The following is a 15,762-nucleotide window of genomic DNA, read 5'->3' as shown; positions in this document are numbered from 1 at the left end:
CAAACGGTACCGTATCGCGCGCACAACGGGATATCGTACTAATAGCGCCCGAAAATACTTTGACCCGAGGTCAGATGAAAAATATTTTCTTTTTCGGTGACTTAAAAATCTAAATGTTCATTGAAGAATTTCAGCGTTTTTAGTCATAAAACATCTGTCGCATCATTTCGCGGCTAGCCAGTATCATTTAAATGATTATTGTATAGGGGCTTCCTCTTCAGAAAACCGCACGTACAGCAAATATTTATTCCATTGGTAAAAACAATGAGCACTTCCTGTATTCATGAATAAACCACATTTATAACTCTTACAGTCCATACAATTAGCAGATTACATTAAGTTTCTCTTTTTGTCCGTTTCATTTTCAAAATGTACAGGCTAGTCATATATTTACAGTCAATATTTATCGCACGAAAAAAAGAAGCGATGAGCCTTTCCAATATCAATAAATCTCAGTCAATAATTCATAATTCTCGAAAGTTTTTTCTGCTCATTTTCAAAATGGGATCATCATACATTTAATCACACATGGTGGCTGTGTCTGTCGCTATAATTTGTTTTACGGTGACGGCAACATTTTCAAGGTCACATTTTCGAAAATCAGGTCAAACTGTTTCCATACAACTGAAGACTATCTATCGAGTATATGTGTCAGTTGTGCTGTTGCAAAAAATTTCAAAGCGGATCTTTTTTTCATCGCTCGCTTCTAAACATTTCGACGACACTTCAATTATTGCGGTATTCGGACTTGTTAAAGATGGAAAACGAATAAAACCATTAATGATTATAGGACTTCGTACCTGATAGGAAGCATCGAATTTTACGAGCGGTTTTAAGACTGATTTCTGTATTTTTGCGTCCCACTTAAAAAAGAAACGATTCTTTCCAACTGTTTTCGTAATTGACAGTTTCAGACGAAGCGACCTCCTCCCCTTACCGGACGCCAGTCATCTCATCCCCTGATATATGACCGCTATAAACCGTTCCCATCTCACGATCCCTCCAGAGAAATCCCTTCCAAATCAGGAAAATCAAGCAAAGTGACACACAGTTGATGAAGCTGGTGAAATATTGCCATCCGGTTGAACAGCGCATCGGCCGCCCGCAGTGCTAACTTTCGTTTGCGTGTCGGGCGACGACCGTAAATCAAACTTGATGAAGCACCCTCTAAATCCTAACTATAGCCCTTAGATCGATCAATCCGAAGATAACGGGAATAAATCTTCTCGATATTCCCCCTCCCTTGCTGCAAGAATCGGACGAAAGTGGATTTTACAAATGTACAAACGTTTGCGTTGTACGGAGAAGCAATTGATTGCGCGGGGTCGAATTAGTTTGCGCGAGATCCGGGTACCGCAAATGGCCATCGGGAATTTGGGCCACGCTGCGAAATGATTATTACGGCTACACCAGACTGTAAAAGCCTATTCGATTTCTTATTACTTTGACACATCTAATTATTATCTTATTTGCCGTTGTCGCCATCAATTCGACGCCGGCATAAAAATGTTAAGTCATTTTGAATTCCTCGGCTAAAAAATCACGAACGCGAACGAAAATGAGCGTTTACCCATTTTCGCGCAGAATCGATCATAGCCCTTCCGTAAAAACAACAATGCCGAGATCGAAATTTACAGCTGTTCTTTAATGGCTTATAAGTAATTTTACGAAAACAAAAACGCATCTGATAAATCATCTCGCGAGGAAATTTCTGATTGTTTTTATTATGTCGTTCGCATCCGCGCTGAATAATGATACATAATTCGCTACGCCGAATCATTTGTCTGTGTCCGTACGCAATATTCGAAATAGCATTTTCGCCCGTAAATAATAACGGAGAACGTTCTCGTTCGGTCCTCGCCGCCGCCGCGCGAAGGTATAAATTCGACAGTTTTTCCACCGGTGGTGAATCAACGGCGATAAATAACATCGGGGCCGCAGCGTCGCTTCGTTTGTGTCGACCACGTCTCAACGCGTCGAATCCAGATGAATCGTGATTATCGAACGATACCGTTCATTAATTTTCATGAAGTTACGTCAATCGGATTCGCGCACCTGTGACCGGCAGTAATCCGGGATATTGTCTTAAGGATCTTTCGGAATTAAGAGAATCAATCATCGCGTAGGCAGGCACTATACAGCGGAGTTCGTATGCGCATCGCCCGGCTCGTTGCGCCCACGCTGGGATGGCATTTTCAGCGCAAAATATAAAATCCCATCTCTTCACGGGTAAAATAAAAGCGTCAAAAATAATATCTTAGTTTTTTGCGCCTTTAAAATTGATGAAAGGATATTGGAAGAAATAATTACTTTGCATAAACGGATTAGAACTACCTTTTATTTCGCGATCATGTCAATATCTGAGTGTTCTAGATCTATGTTCCGTTGACTTGACGAATTCAATCTCACCTTGAATTAAAGAAAATGCTGTACCCCGCAGCAGCAGCAGCGGCGGCGCTGGGAAAATCAGAGAAAATGGCGTGATTAGATACAGCGAACTGTGTGGTTCTCATCACAGATTCGTTTTAAACGAGAAGCAAAAACATGAGCTACGTCTCGTAAATTATATCTCCCTATACGTCATATTATGTAAATGTCTTATACCACGGTGCTCCCGTGTCGATCGTGCAACATGATCCCTGACCTACGTTACCATGGGAGCAGTATTTTACCGCGGCATAATTTATGCGGGCAATTCGTGTTGTCAAAAAAAAAATATTCACCCGAACGCGTAGAGAAATATATTTTTCGGCCCTATATAATTTTCATCGGTGCCCGGCTCTTCGTATTTCGAATATCAGAGGAATAAAACGATAATCTATTCAAACAAGTTTTCTGACAGGTATTTACTTAGCCAAAGCTGTTGCGCATAAAAGAAGAATGCGTTTGAAAGAAGTAAGGCCGGAAACAATATTTGGACGAAACCTTCCAAACCACTAATACGGGTATTTTACCTTCATAGGTCTAATACTTCATGCTTTTTGCGACATTTACCTCTAAGTTTCTAAATCTTATCAAAGCCAGTAACTTTTTACGAATGCTATAGTTATTTTCGTATGAGTGCCCTCTATGAACAATCCCTGGCAACACCGTTGTATATATGTGTGTCAAGTAATTTGCATACTGAAATGCCGACATTTTTTGTGGTTTGCCGCAAACGACGTCGGCGTTTTTGATGTCGGCTTTATCAGAGCCGACTTGTTTCTTCGTGACCTGAACCAGACGGCCATAAAAACCGCCATAAAAACGTCGGCGGATAGGGGCCATGCCGTGCGTTGTACGGTGGTGACGTCTGACGGACGTTTGAGAAACCAACAGCTCAAAAAACCGCAATTAGTTATCAACAATTAGCGTTGTTTTAGATGACTATGTATTCGCTATGCTTAGTTTTGAAGGGAATATGATTTTATCTTCTACAGGTTTATTCGTATTAGTATATTCCGAGGAAGAAAACTACGGTGGAAATCGAATTAAATGATAAATCGTTATCAATATCCAAACAACCGTTCTTTGTTCTTCGTCTTGCTTGATTTATAACCGTATCATAAGCCATTTAATAATGGCAGAATAGACTGACAAGATTAGCCGCAGAGGTCGCATAATTTGTCAGGATTAAAATGTTATACATCATAATCTGGAAATAAATAGGAACGTGGCTGTCATATTACGCTCGTCATTTCCCGGTCGAGTTTTTGATTAAGTTATTACAAGATACACAATACGACAATTATTGAACATCGTTTCATTTAATGCGTTTACAAATGAACTTTTTTTCTAAGTCCATTCGTGACGCGGCGAAAGGACAAAATGATAAAAGGCTTAAGTTGTCGAAAGAACTGAAAAATTACACGGCAAATTGAATAAATGCGCGTTGATAAGAAAAGAAAGGTTTATCAAACATGATATTTATTTTCATTTGCTAAAAATTGTTATTATTCAGGTTAGTTGATTGCTTTTATCCTCAACAGAAAAAAAGAAACGTACAGCAGAAACCAGGTTATGTCATAGTTCGTATTCAACTGTTGATAGGATTTTGTGTTTAGTCACCGGAACTGAGTCGATCGCAATATTTTCGTTCGCAAATATTCCGAGTCGAAAGAAAATATCAACGAGGTAAGATAATTGGATCTTTAATCTATAGATTAGAAAAAAATGCTTAGAAATAAGATATTCGAACGAATGTTCTTGTGCAAGGTTGTTTTCAATCTGCAAGTAAATTCTATGCGTAAAGCAGAAGCAAATCTAGGTAATTACTTTTAAATATTCAAGTATCCTGGCAAAATTCCCACAAACAATATATTGGATTGTTCAATCATTCAATGATCACCTGAAATATTACTTGACAGAAAATGGTATCTTGAATTTGGTTTGTTAGTTATATAGCCAACTCTGACTCAAATCTATTTTACATTTTCAGCCGCAATTCTAACCCGGACTTTGAAATAGGTCTTTGTATTCAATTAAAGCAACGGTAAGGCAGATTATCCGACACGACACAAGAAACAGAAAAATCGTGTCGAGTCCCTGAAACAAGACGAAGCGTACGAAACAACCCATAAACATAAATATGCCGGAAAACACACGTCTCGAAAGACCCAAAACATTTTTTCACAGTCTTCCCTTTGTCAGTAAGTTAAAAATCCCAATAAGATGTAGCCACAGCCACATGAATCAAGCCGGGTTTATATAATTGCACATTCTGTCATTTGCATACGTGGTTTTCGTGTAATTTGTGGCGTCCCGAACTCTTATGAAACAATGCCGAAAATTTACGACCGTGCCAATTTTTCACTCGAAACAAAACCGTCGTGTCTGTTCATCCCACCTCGTCGCAATTGAGGGAGGGGAACCTATATAATTCTATAGTTCTTTTCGAAATTTAAGGTGCGCGCTCCTTTTAGCCCATGGTCTACGCAGTTGAAAAACGTTTTACACAACAATAGTAACTTACGTAAATCATTTAAAAGTCGTCCGTCCAATTTGGAATTGAAAAAAATTTGAAAAAAATATCTAGATCAATAGGTCAAGTCCGTCCACGAATGGCAGAGTCTGAACCCACAGTAAAATGGGATGTTAAAGATTTAGAATGTCAGCTCAAAACACGTGATATCATACAATATCACCTTAAGATTGGATTTTTCTACGGAAAGTCTTTGTTTGTTGGGCTCCATGGATCCTGGGCCCGACCAAAAATACCAAGACTGGTCCAAAACTTACTTATGTTGGGGCAAAATAATCCCCGGTAACATGTATCCGTTAGTGTCCGTTATTACTGATGGTTTCTCATTATTACTATGGCTGTTGTCAACCAGGTTGGGGATTTACCCCTAGGAGTAACTTTGGATACCCAGCCTTTCATTCTGATTACTCCAAGTCCTATGACACAAGGCCCAAATGTATATTCTACCAAATTTTCTATATAACAAAATATTACAGCGAAACGAACCGAACACAGAACTCGGTTTCGACAAACACCGTTCATATACAGTTGGAGAGGTCGAATTTCTGTTTATAAACTACGTTTTATTGCTTTATTGCCACATAATCGGACGAAACATCAAAGGCGCCGATGAATGCTAAAAAATGCAATGCCAGCTGCTTAATAACTTTAGTCTTAGCGGGCTTCACAGTAGCCTAGTTCGTGCAATAAAATGATACTATTAAAACCGTTGTAAAGTCTGGCGGTGTGGATGCGTTGTGTGTTTGGGTATAGGACGGAGGGTAACTGAAAAATACGGGTCTACACTTCACAGTACTGACGCAGGTTACAAATATGCGTCCTTTAGATTCGCGAATTTATGGAATTTTGAATTACTTTGAGTGTGGATTTGATACTTTAGGTGAGTCGTTACAAAGCACTTGTTGCGGGTTAGGGTCTTTTTGCACTGAAATAAATAACATTCAAATTCCTTTTCTGGGTATCTGAGTTTTTAGGTTTATGAGACAGTAACAACATATTAATCCTATTCAATGATAATTGAACGATGACGTCGAATTACTGAAATATCGTTTTGGCACCGGTAGCTTCTAGGTCAAATAGTTAAGGTTGTCAGTTACATGTACAAACACCTGAAGTTCTCGGCTTTCGCGCACCTATTACTCAACTGAATAATTAGGATATTCATGATTTAGACAGAAAATAGTATTAATGATAATAATCACGTCAATCAAATGCCGGCACGATCTGATGCCAAAACGCGTGGTTTTTATTTTTTGTCTGAATTAGAAAAGAAGAAAAGAACATGCTTACCTCGGTCCACATCGTCGGTGGCGGATGTTTGTTCGCCGTTGCAAACATGTTTTCCCAATTACGCAACTTTTTGGTACTTTTCATCGGCTTTCGGCTTCCTTGGTCCATAACGGTAACAAAAGAGGGGGCAACGCAATTGACAACCTGTAAAAAATGATCAATCATTACTCGGCGCTACTTACGCAAATTAGCGCGCATCGATCCCGCCGACGAATCGACCAATCGTAGCCTTCGTTTCATGCGTCGGAAACGTTGCGAGTGTCAACGACTAATATTACAACGCGATTGTACTGATTTCACTCAACGCGAGCGCATTCGGCATCGCAATTTTTGGTATTCGGTAAATATTCGTTGCCGTATCCCGATATCTTGCAGGTAATTTATTGGGTGCCAAGTCATAATAATGACGAATAGGTCGTATTTTTGCGTGCACAGAGAACCTAATTCCCGGTAAAAACCGATTGCGCTTTAAAGCGCGCAGAACACAACCGTGATTCTGTGAATTGGTCGAACCCCATCAGCACCGAGTTTCAGCAACATATCACGCGATGCCTAATTGATGGATTCCAGAGAATTGAAATGGAAATATCTTTTTTTTTCTTTTTCAAATGAACGCAAATGCACTCTCGCTTTAGTGATTTGTAATTATATTTCGCCCATCAAACGGCAAATACTCGTGATAATATACCATTAGAAGCGTATTGATTTTTCATCCAGAGATAATTGTCATTTGTCAGCGTTTGTAACAGAATGAAATTGAATAGCGATGTACAGATTTGTATTGTCATTTGTCCTGATTGCTGGAAAATCAAAAGTTCATTCAGAATTTCTGAAATGCATCTGTAACAAATGTATTTCAGTATCCAAAATGCCATGTCATGCCATGAAGTCAAAAGCTTAAGTGCTCTTTGTTATGTCCAAATTATCTTACTGCATTATTACATTGTTTAAAAGAATTTTTCCAAACTAGAAATGCGGTTATCTGGTATCGACAACAAAGAAATTCTGCATTTCTACAGGGCATAAAACAACAATTTGGCATTTTATCCATGGCATTCTTAGAATTCATTAGCACCACAATGATTTTGGCTAAACGAAATGCCCAGGACTTAGTTTCTCTCTGTAAACCTAATTCCATCTGATTCTTAAAGCGAACTATCTACTTATTTTCGTTCTTAGTTATAAACTAATGTTTTAGGGCACGTAGCCTGATTTTCATTCACCGCGCTAAAATAGGCCAGCAACGCGGGCCACCGAGTACAAATTAGACAGGATAATTTATTAATGCAGGAACCCAAGTAATGCATATAACGTAATATAACGTTTTCAATAACTAAACAGATTTATTGCAAATACGGCCGGCTTCAAATGCAAAATATAGTCTTATTTTGAGACTGATAAATGGTAATATCCGGCGGAGCTTTGGACCCTTTCGAGCAAAAATAACTTTGGGAACGTTCAGGATTAAGTTAAATGAAATTGTACAGCCAGATGATGTATAGGGATTATTCTAAAACAAATAACTAGGTATGTTGTATATTTATTGTGTTAAATTAATGCAACAGATCTGATTTTGTCGGTATCCTTGCGGAACTAAGATAGACTTGTAGACTATAAGATGGACAAAATGTAGTTTATCATAACTAAACCGACTCTCAATATCTTCCAAGGTCTCATTTATGTGCAGTGGTGATCAGAGCAAGGACATTAAACATAAATGCATTGACATATAGAGCACTAAAAAGACATACCACAGAATCATAAAAGTGTACGATAATTCAAACGTTCTCTTGCAATGGTGGTCATTAACTGTTTTTTCTAGACCGGCTAAAAAGAATCATTTTCAAGCATTATGATGGCTGAAATCTAGCTCTTTGTGAGATCTGTCCCATTGGCTCATACATAAATTGAGTAAGACCCCTTTATATCTTTTTGCGGAAATTTTTCTATACGCAAGATCGCATTCATCTGAGACTCATTCTTGCATTGATTTACGTTCCCAAAAAGCCACAACTGACTGGGTTCGCTTGTTTGGAGCCGGATACTACATGCCTTGTAAGAAAATCAAGTCCTGATTATTCCGCGTTCGTTCTGCTGCAGGACAAAGCGTATGATTAATTTACGATCATAGGAAAAAATGAGCGAAATTCTCTTTTTGATGCTATTTTTGAAGCCATCGCTAGCGTTGTCGTTATACAAAGACCGAGTCTCGGGTGGCTACAATTTAGCGCGAGGAGAAGTGAAAAAAAAACTGGATACTTTCTTCTCGGTGCTTTTATTCCCTGCGGATTATTACGTGCGATTCTTCTGCTTGTCATCGCCATGGAAACGAGAATTATAAACTGGCGGAGAGATAAAAGAAATGTCGTGACCAAGTTTCGAACAAAAATATCCGACGTCGAACATAATGGCCCGGTCGACGCAGTACGAGACGCGAATGACGCGTTGATTTACTGCTGATGGGCTCTCGGCTCAATTACTTTACGAAATAAGATTATCACCTAGCAGGCGTAACTTGTCGAATAAAAGAACTATCTTGACAACGCGAAAAGCTACGTTTACCGTTGCGTAATTATATACGTCGTCCTCGGCTGGCTGTAGGTTTAGTCGCCGATAGATGGCTAGATAAAAAGCGACGGATGCAATCCCCCTTAGAACAAAATGACCCGTTCTATGTAATATCATTAAGTTAACGGTGACGTAAGGCGTCATTTGCAGTATCCCTTGCAGACAAGTTGCAATTGTCGATAGAGATGGCTAAATAAAACTAACATCGAACGACCTTCCTTAACACCGTAATCAGCGGCATTCACTATAGACACGATATTTATGAAATGTTGCCCTGGAGTTTTGTCTATCATGATTTAGATGTAAAATCTACGAACACACCTGCGTCTGTCTCGTTTGCAAATCCCATAATGCTTCTCCCATTTTCTTTTTCGTGGACATGCGCGAGAGTTTTCAATTTGCTGATGGTCGCCTCATCCGGCTCAGTCGCTAACTCTACAGCCTGCACGAAACCCTAAATTAGTCTCCTATTGGAAAGTGCCTAGCAATAATGCGTATTGGCATATCCTTCATGCAGTTTTCACGTACTCAATATATATTTATGAAATGAGCTCTCATAGGGACACAAATATTTTCATTGTTTGCAGTTAAGCTAGCTCTGCATTTATATAAGTTGATTTATATAAGGGGTGGAGGTATTGCAAAAAATAATTGCGTGCACTTTTTCGTATCATGAAGCGTGACAAATTGCTACCGCAAAATATTTATCAAGATTGATTATCACGATTTCTACATGAATAAACTAAATATATACTTCATCATTTAGATAAAGAATCCGGCTGTACGACGTCATTCTGACAGAAAGAATAATCTTTCTTTCGAGTAAACTTAAGGTTGTGAATCCGTAATCTTTTAAGAAATATATATTACTTTGAAATCTAATTTAATTAGTTTAAGTTAAATAGTTAACTCCCCCTTTAATTAGTTTCAGTTAAAAATTTCAATAATGTTAGCGAAACTTTATATCCTAAAAAATTGTGCTATTTTTGTGGAATTGAAAATAGGAAATGAATTCATGTATATCAAGAGTGGAATAAGAATAGATAACATGCATTCAAAATTGTCATCGAATTGATTAAGGACGACTCTATATACCGGATGTGCCAGGATCCGTCATTTCCACGCAACCGAAAAGTTTACAAAAGTTTTCATGCGTTTAGTAGCTATGCCTATGGATAGATGGCAGTAGTGTTGATTTTGCGCTCGATTCGCAATTGCGAGGTTCTCCGACTCGCTAATTTTTTACCATTCAATTAACCCGTCAGAGGTGATTTTAATTGAAACGCTTTACGCCTCGATAACTTCGGCAAAAAATCGCGCAACGAAATATAGTTTTGATGGCCATTGATAGTTTAAATCGGCGCAGATTTCGATCTCGAAAAAGCGACAAATTTAATGTAAATCACGGTAGAAAATATAACTTGGAAGCTCATAAATAAATAATTAAGAGAGATGAATATTAGTAACAATTGTAAGTGATACAATCCGTAACAAAGAAAGTTTTTAACTGTCGAATTTCGGGAGTTTTTACCGAAAAATCTGTATATTTCGCAAAACATATTGAAATGTTAACTCAGATGAGATTGATTTGTAGATATTCAATAGAATCGTCTAAAAATAACACTTGTAAGTGATACACATCCGTACGAAAGAAAGTTTTTTATCCACCAATTTCAGTAATTTTTACCGAAAAAGCTATCGAAACAGTTCGCAAAAAATGTTAAAATGTAGACTTCCGACCAGATTGGTTTGTGAATTTTTAAGAGAATTGTATAAGAATAATAATGTGATACAAATCCGTACTAAAGAAAGTTTTTATCCCCAATGTTCAGCAATTTCTACCAAAAAAATATATCGATATTCTACAAAACATATCTAAATTCAGACTACCGACGAGAATGGTTTGTGATCCAAGAGAATTGTATAAAAATAATACTTATGATACAAATCCGTACTACGGAAAGTTTTTTATTCCCAAGGTTTAGCTACCGAAAAATATAACGATATTTTACAAAACACATCTAAATTCAGACTACCGACGAGAATGGTTTGTAAATATTGAAGCAATGATCGTTCGCGGATATGTCAAGATAAGAAATGCGCCTTTTTAGACTCGATTTGAAGCCAAAACATCTGAAAGTCATGAACACATGATTTCTTTACAGTTTGATATTCACGTTCGACTCAAGGCTTACCATACTAAACTGATTTCTTTGAAAAAGGAGAAGTAAATTCGTGAAAAAAAAAGTTTCTTATGGTATGGTAAGAACCTAGTGCCGTGCGTACATTTTCAATTCATTTTAGTGCATCCATGGTCGACTAAATTCACTAATCTTTTGCTTCACAAACAAGAAAAAAGTTACCCAGGTTGCTCATTATGAAACAAAAGTATTGCCAAAAGAACTGGTTTATTTCCTGAAAATGTTCATGGCACGGTTTGAATATGTTCAAACGTTCTGAGGATCCTTAGTGAGTTTGTCTCATGCAGCAATAGATATTTGAGCGATGGAAATTCTAAGAATTAATAAGAATGTCCTTAAGATTAGGTAATTTCCACGATTTCGACGGAAATTCTCCAGAGTGTACTCAAGAATCACTCATTAAAGGATATTGCATCATTTGTGAAAGCACTCAATCGCATGCTGAGTGGAAAAGGGTGATCAATTAGAAAATCAAATCGAAAAAATCTAAAAGCAACACAGCGAAATCATTTTAGAAATATCTGAAATGCATTCACTCGAAGCCGATTCGTCTTTCGAATACTATAGGCATGCATATTCATGAAACTAGGCGATTCACATTCGTGTATTGTTCCGCGCACTTTGTCCCCATGCCGCCATTTTTTGCGTTATCCATAAAATGTATTTTGTATAGCGCATCTAAAGAGTCCTAGTTATGATATTTGGTTGTATTTATAAAGAATGATCCTATAAGTTGTCACGACCACGCTATACCGACAAGTCTTTGAATTGCGGTTGCCGTTTTGTAAAAAATAGATTTTGAATTCCTTTGATCCGTTACATTGTATCAAGCAAAAATTAACCAATTTATACCGATTCCCGCCGACCACAACTGTATCTTTACTTCGATTTCCGATTTCAAAATCAAACCCCCATTTTCGGTCCCGACAGGTGTGTGGTAGACTCGTAAGGGACACACCAACACGAGCGCAAGATCAATTCACATCTGCAAACTAAAAGCGTACATTTCCCTATTTCGAGGTCAAAACTTGCCAAAATTGTATTGGAAAATGTCCAATATAGGTACAGTTACAAGTAATGTTTCAATAGATTCCGACCACGAGCTGTGACAAATGAATTATGAAATTTATTGAAAAAGTGGCTTAAATCGACATTAAAAACCTTTAATCGCTCGTAACTGCGAGCACGTCATGATGTATTTATTATTCATTTCATAAAAGATCGACGACTTACGTTTTTTCGCTGATTAAAAGCAGAGCTCATAACGTCATTAACCACCTGTACACAGGCTGAAACCATTCTTCTCTAGTCCGAGCAAAATTGTATTGGGAATTAGAATTCACTTGTTTCAACCGGTAATGAACGATCAAACAAAGAAACAAAATAAATGACTTTCATTCACAGAAGCATGCTCGAAATCACTTTTAACAATTTTAGTAAATTATTTGCTTTAAACGTGAAATTAATTCATCTGTTTTCTAATCAATCTATGCCATTACTGATTCGAAACTTTCGGAAATAAAATCTATGTGAATCTATATTAATTGCCCCATAAAACTATCAAAGGAGCGTTTATAGCATAGTCCTTCTAAATCCGTCCGTACATACTCGAAATAGTCAGAATTATATTCTTTTTATATCTATTGATAGTATTGATAGTATGAATTATATCTAAACACACGAAATACACGCATTCCTGATTGACTGATTCGGTGATTTATTTATCTTAACTCATGTGACATATAAGAATAAGACGTTCAATAATGAATTTTCAATGGCAATAACACCCATGTCCAAGCTGTGCTATGATTACTTTTTGAGTACATCAACTATAACCTGAATACACACTAGAATCGCAACGAACGCTTTTGTGATTAGTTCTACGTATTTCGAATTCTGCTTAAGATCGATTTTACTTGAATTGTTCAAACATTCTGTTGCACTGTTTTTGACATTATTCCATGCAACATGTGGCCAGTATTTGTAAGAAGCTTTTCGCGTTACGTTCTAAGGCCCTTATAGAACGTACAAACTTCGTGAGCTGCGCGCGACGAATTTATCTTTATCAAAATACAACTTCCTACGCCGCTTTCAAATTGTGCCTTATCTTACGAAATGATAAGTGAACGAACAAACCGTGTGCTCCTGCGAAAGATAGTGTCTTAGAAAAATACGAAAGTCACCGGGTCTCAAATGGACATTAATTACACGACATGCCCGGCATGTCTCTGGCTTTTGTCTTTTTACGACTTACGATCATTCCAGCGTGGAATATCTCCCAAGTTCGATCTTAGATATCCGAGGGCCTTTTCCTCGTGATTTATTCGAGACATTTCGGCTGAAGATACAGCATGCGCGCACGCCGGGTGACCGTTCATTTCGACACAAGACCCCCCAGTTTCATGCGACGATGCGCCGCGTTTGCATAGTTAATGAATACATCAGGTTAAACCAAACCATCTATGTACACTAAATTTTAGAATAAGTAATGAGAATTTCACAGTAAAGATTCATATCGATCAAATTTAAGGTAATTAATTTCCAGTGGCCGAAGTTTTTGAACTTAGTTGACGACGATGCATTCTGTGTCTAATAGGAAATAAAACCTCGATCTTTTTGGCAACTAACGACCTTCTAGGATTAATAGGAATTTCCCCCTATTCATTCCAGTCCATTTCCACGTGATCAATTCCTGTTGATTCGGCTCGTAGCTATCCATCGCGCACGTCTTAATCACATGGTTACCAGCGAAGAGGAATCGCTCTGACGTAATACCCGAGAGCCGTGTGCACAAGCGCCGTAGAAAAAAAACAGGGCATCCAGTGCAGGTCACATTAGCATTATATTAGATCCATGTACTCTGACAAAAAGGCGAGTTATTATTCAAATGGAGGGATTGTATAGAAATGGGTTCATGAGAGCAGTCTGTACGATATGCTTATATTCTGTGGGATTTAAATATTCGGCCACAGATGTCGAAATTATTAAAACATCGCGTATTTTTTCATATCTATGTACATTTTTTTATCGAAAACGTTAATCTTCGCGGCCTTCGAATAATACGAGGAAAAACTGCGCCGTACGTGAGATATTCAGCTGTCGTCATCCTTGCTAACCGGAACAGGGGTCAAGGTCACGTTAACACGCCGAAAACAACTAGCGCACACGTGATGCATTTCCGGTCACCGGCCGTTCGGTTCCAGCGTGTGCCTTTTTTGGTTCCCTCCGTCGGAGAATAGTCGGAGAAAAATCCCTCGGTGACCTCCCATACGCGCCGACATAATCAATATCCGGGCGCTTATCATAGATGACGATAACGACGACGATAAAAAATGACGATGAAAACTATCAAGCGAATAAATTGATATATAGGACATTGAACTCACCTTTGTTCGGCTCGGGGAATCTGGAGAGTCGGCGAGCGTATGACAAGATAAATCCATTCGACTAGTCGGTTTAGGAAAAAACCATGGCCCAGGGGTACATCCTGAAGTCGTATATCGCGGTCACTAATCCACGCATCGGCCGGTGTCTGTCGCCGAAGACCGGGATTCAGTGAGCTTATCTACGACCGGACAAACCGCTTAATACACTCATATTTCTGGGATAACGTACGACCCCACGTGACTCGCAATAACTCTAGGATAATAGTAAAATAAAAACAGCCTTAGTAATAGCTGGTCGTTAAATTAAATTATGTGTTTTTCTCCCCGGCACCGAGCCCCAGAGCAACCGGCGCAAGTATAGTAATAAATAATTAACAGCTCGATTCACTGTATTACAGTTAGGTTTTGTAATGATAAAATACTCCACCCCGGCGTGGTAATAATTCCGGTACGCGCAAATTGGCCCCATCGCTTATGGTTTACAACTTTTAGTGAGACAACTTTACAACCGAAAGTAGCGAATCAACGGCGGTTAGTGGCGTTGATTTACTCGCGATGTAGGAGAGTGTTTGTCGTAACAATAAAGAATATAATAACGCTGAAAAAAGCAAGTCCGCTTATTACGAAGATGATCATATCCGACGCTGTGATCGTGAAAAGTCGGGATTATTACGTCGCCGTTATTCATAATTTAGTTCGTACGACGTATTTCCATTTTTTTTCGGGTTTTATCTAAGAGCGACAAAATACGGCGTATGGAAACCACTGGTAGATGATTCTTTAACGAATCGAGCGATGATTTATAACGAATTTGTAGATGGAATGCAGATTGAGCAGCTCAACGAAATCAGGGAGCAGCCGTGCAGGACCTTATTATCAATGGGAAATATTCGGGTAGAATGATTTAAATGCGAGGCCGTTGCGATGATAATACACGTCTGCTCTGTGGCGGTAACAGCAGGTCTCAATAGGATTACAACGCATAATTGCGCAATGAATTATGCATTTAAATCAAAGCGTAAAAGTGAAATTTTCTTTTTGTAAATACAAGTTCGGTAAATGCATTTGGTAAATGTTATGATAGGTATGAAGTTGTTCCTGCATTTTATCGCCGTTTTGACGACCGGTGGATAAAGGAATTTCGACTATAAGATGGTTTTTGTTTGGGAAGTAGAAACACCAGGTGTACCCAACGACCCAGGCCTATCTAGCAGTCCCATTAGCCTACTTCCTCTTCGGTAATCTAGACTGTACCCGGAGTACACCAATATATTATCCCAGTGTTTGTATCATCGTTTAGTAGGAAGATGATGCCATTATTCGTCGAACATCTGACGCTTTCGCGGTGCCTCGGAAA

General features: G+C 38.4%; 1 protein-coding gene across 1 annotated transcript in view; it reads right to left on the bottom strand.

Annotated features, from left to right (window-relative positions):
• Positions 1-14,684, bottom strand: part of LOC141907557 (uncharacterized) — a 28,387-nt gene extending 13,703 nt beyond the window's left edge. The window contains exons 1-2 of the mRNA XM_074797238.1: positions 14,406-14,684; positions 6,251-6,394 (exon numbers count right to left, since the gene is read on the bottom strand). The gene's annotated coding sequence lies outside the window, so the exon portion shown is untranslated. The remainder of the gene's footprint in view (positions 1-6,250; positions 6,395-14,405) is intronic.
• Positions 14,685-15,762: the final 1,078 nt, after the last annotated feature.

Source organism: Tubulanus polymorphus, chromosome 6 (genome assembly GCF_964204645.1).
Source record: "Tubulanus polymorphus chromosome 6, tnTubPoly1.2, whole genome shotgun sequence".
Taxonomy (NCBI): Eukaryota; Metazoa; Nemertea; class Palaeonemertea; order Tubulaniformes; family Tubulanidae; genus Tubulanus; species Tubulanus polymorphus.
This window is presented reverse-complemented; position numbering and strand designations above follow the sequence as displayed.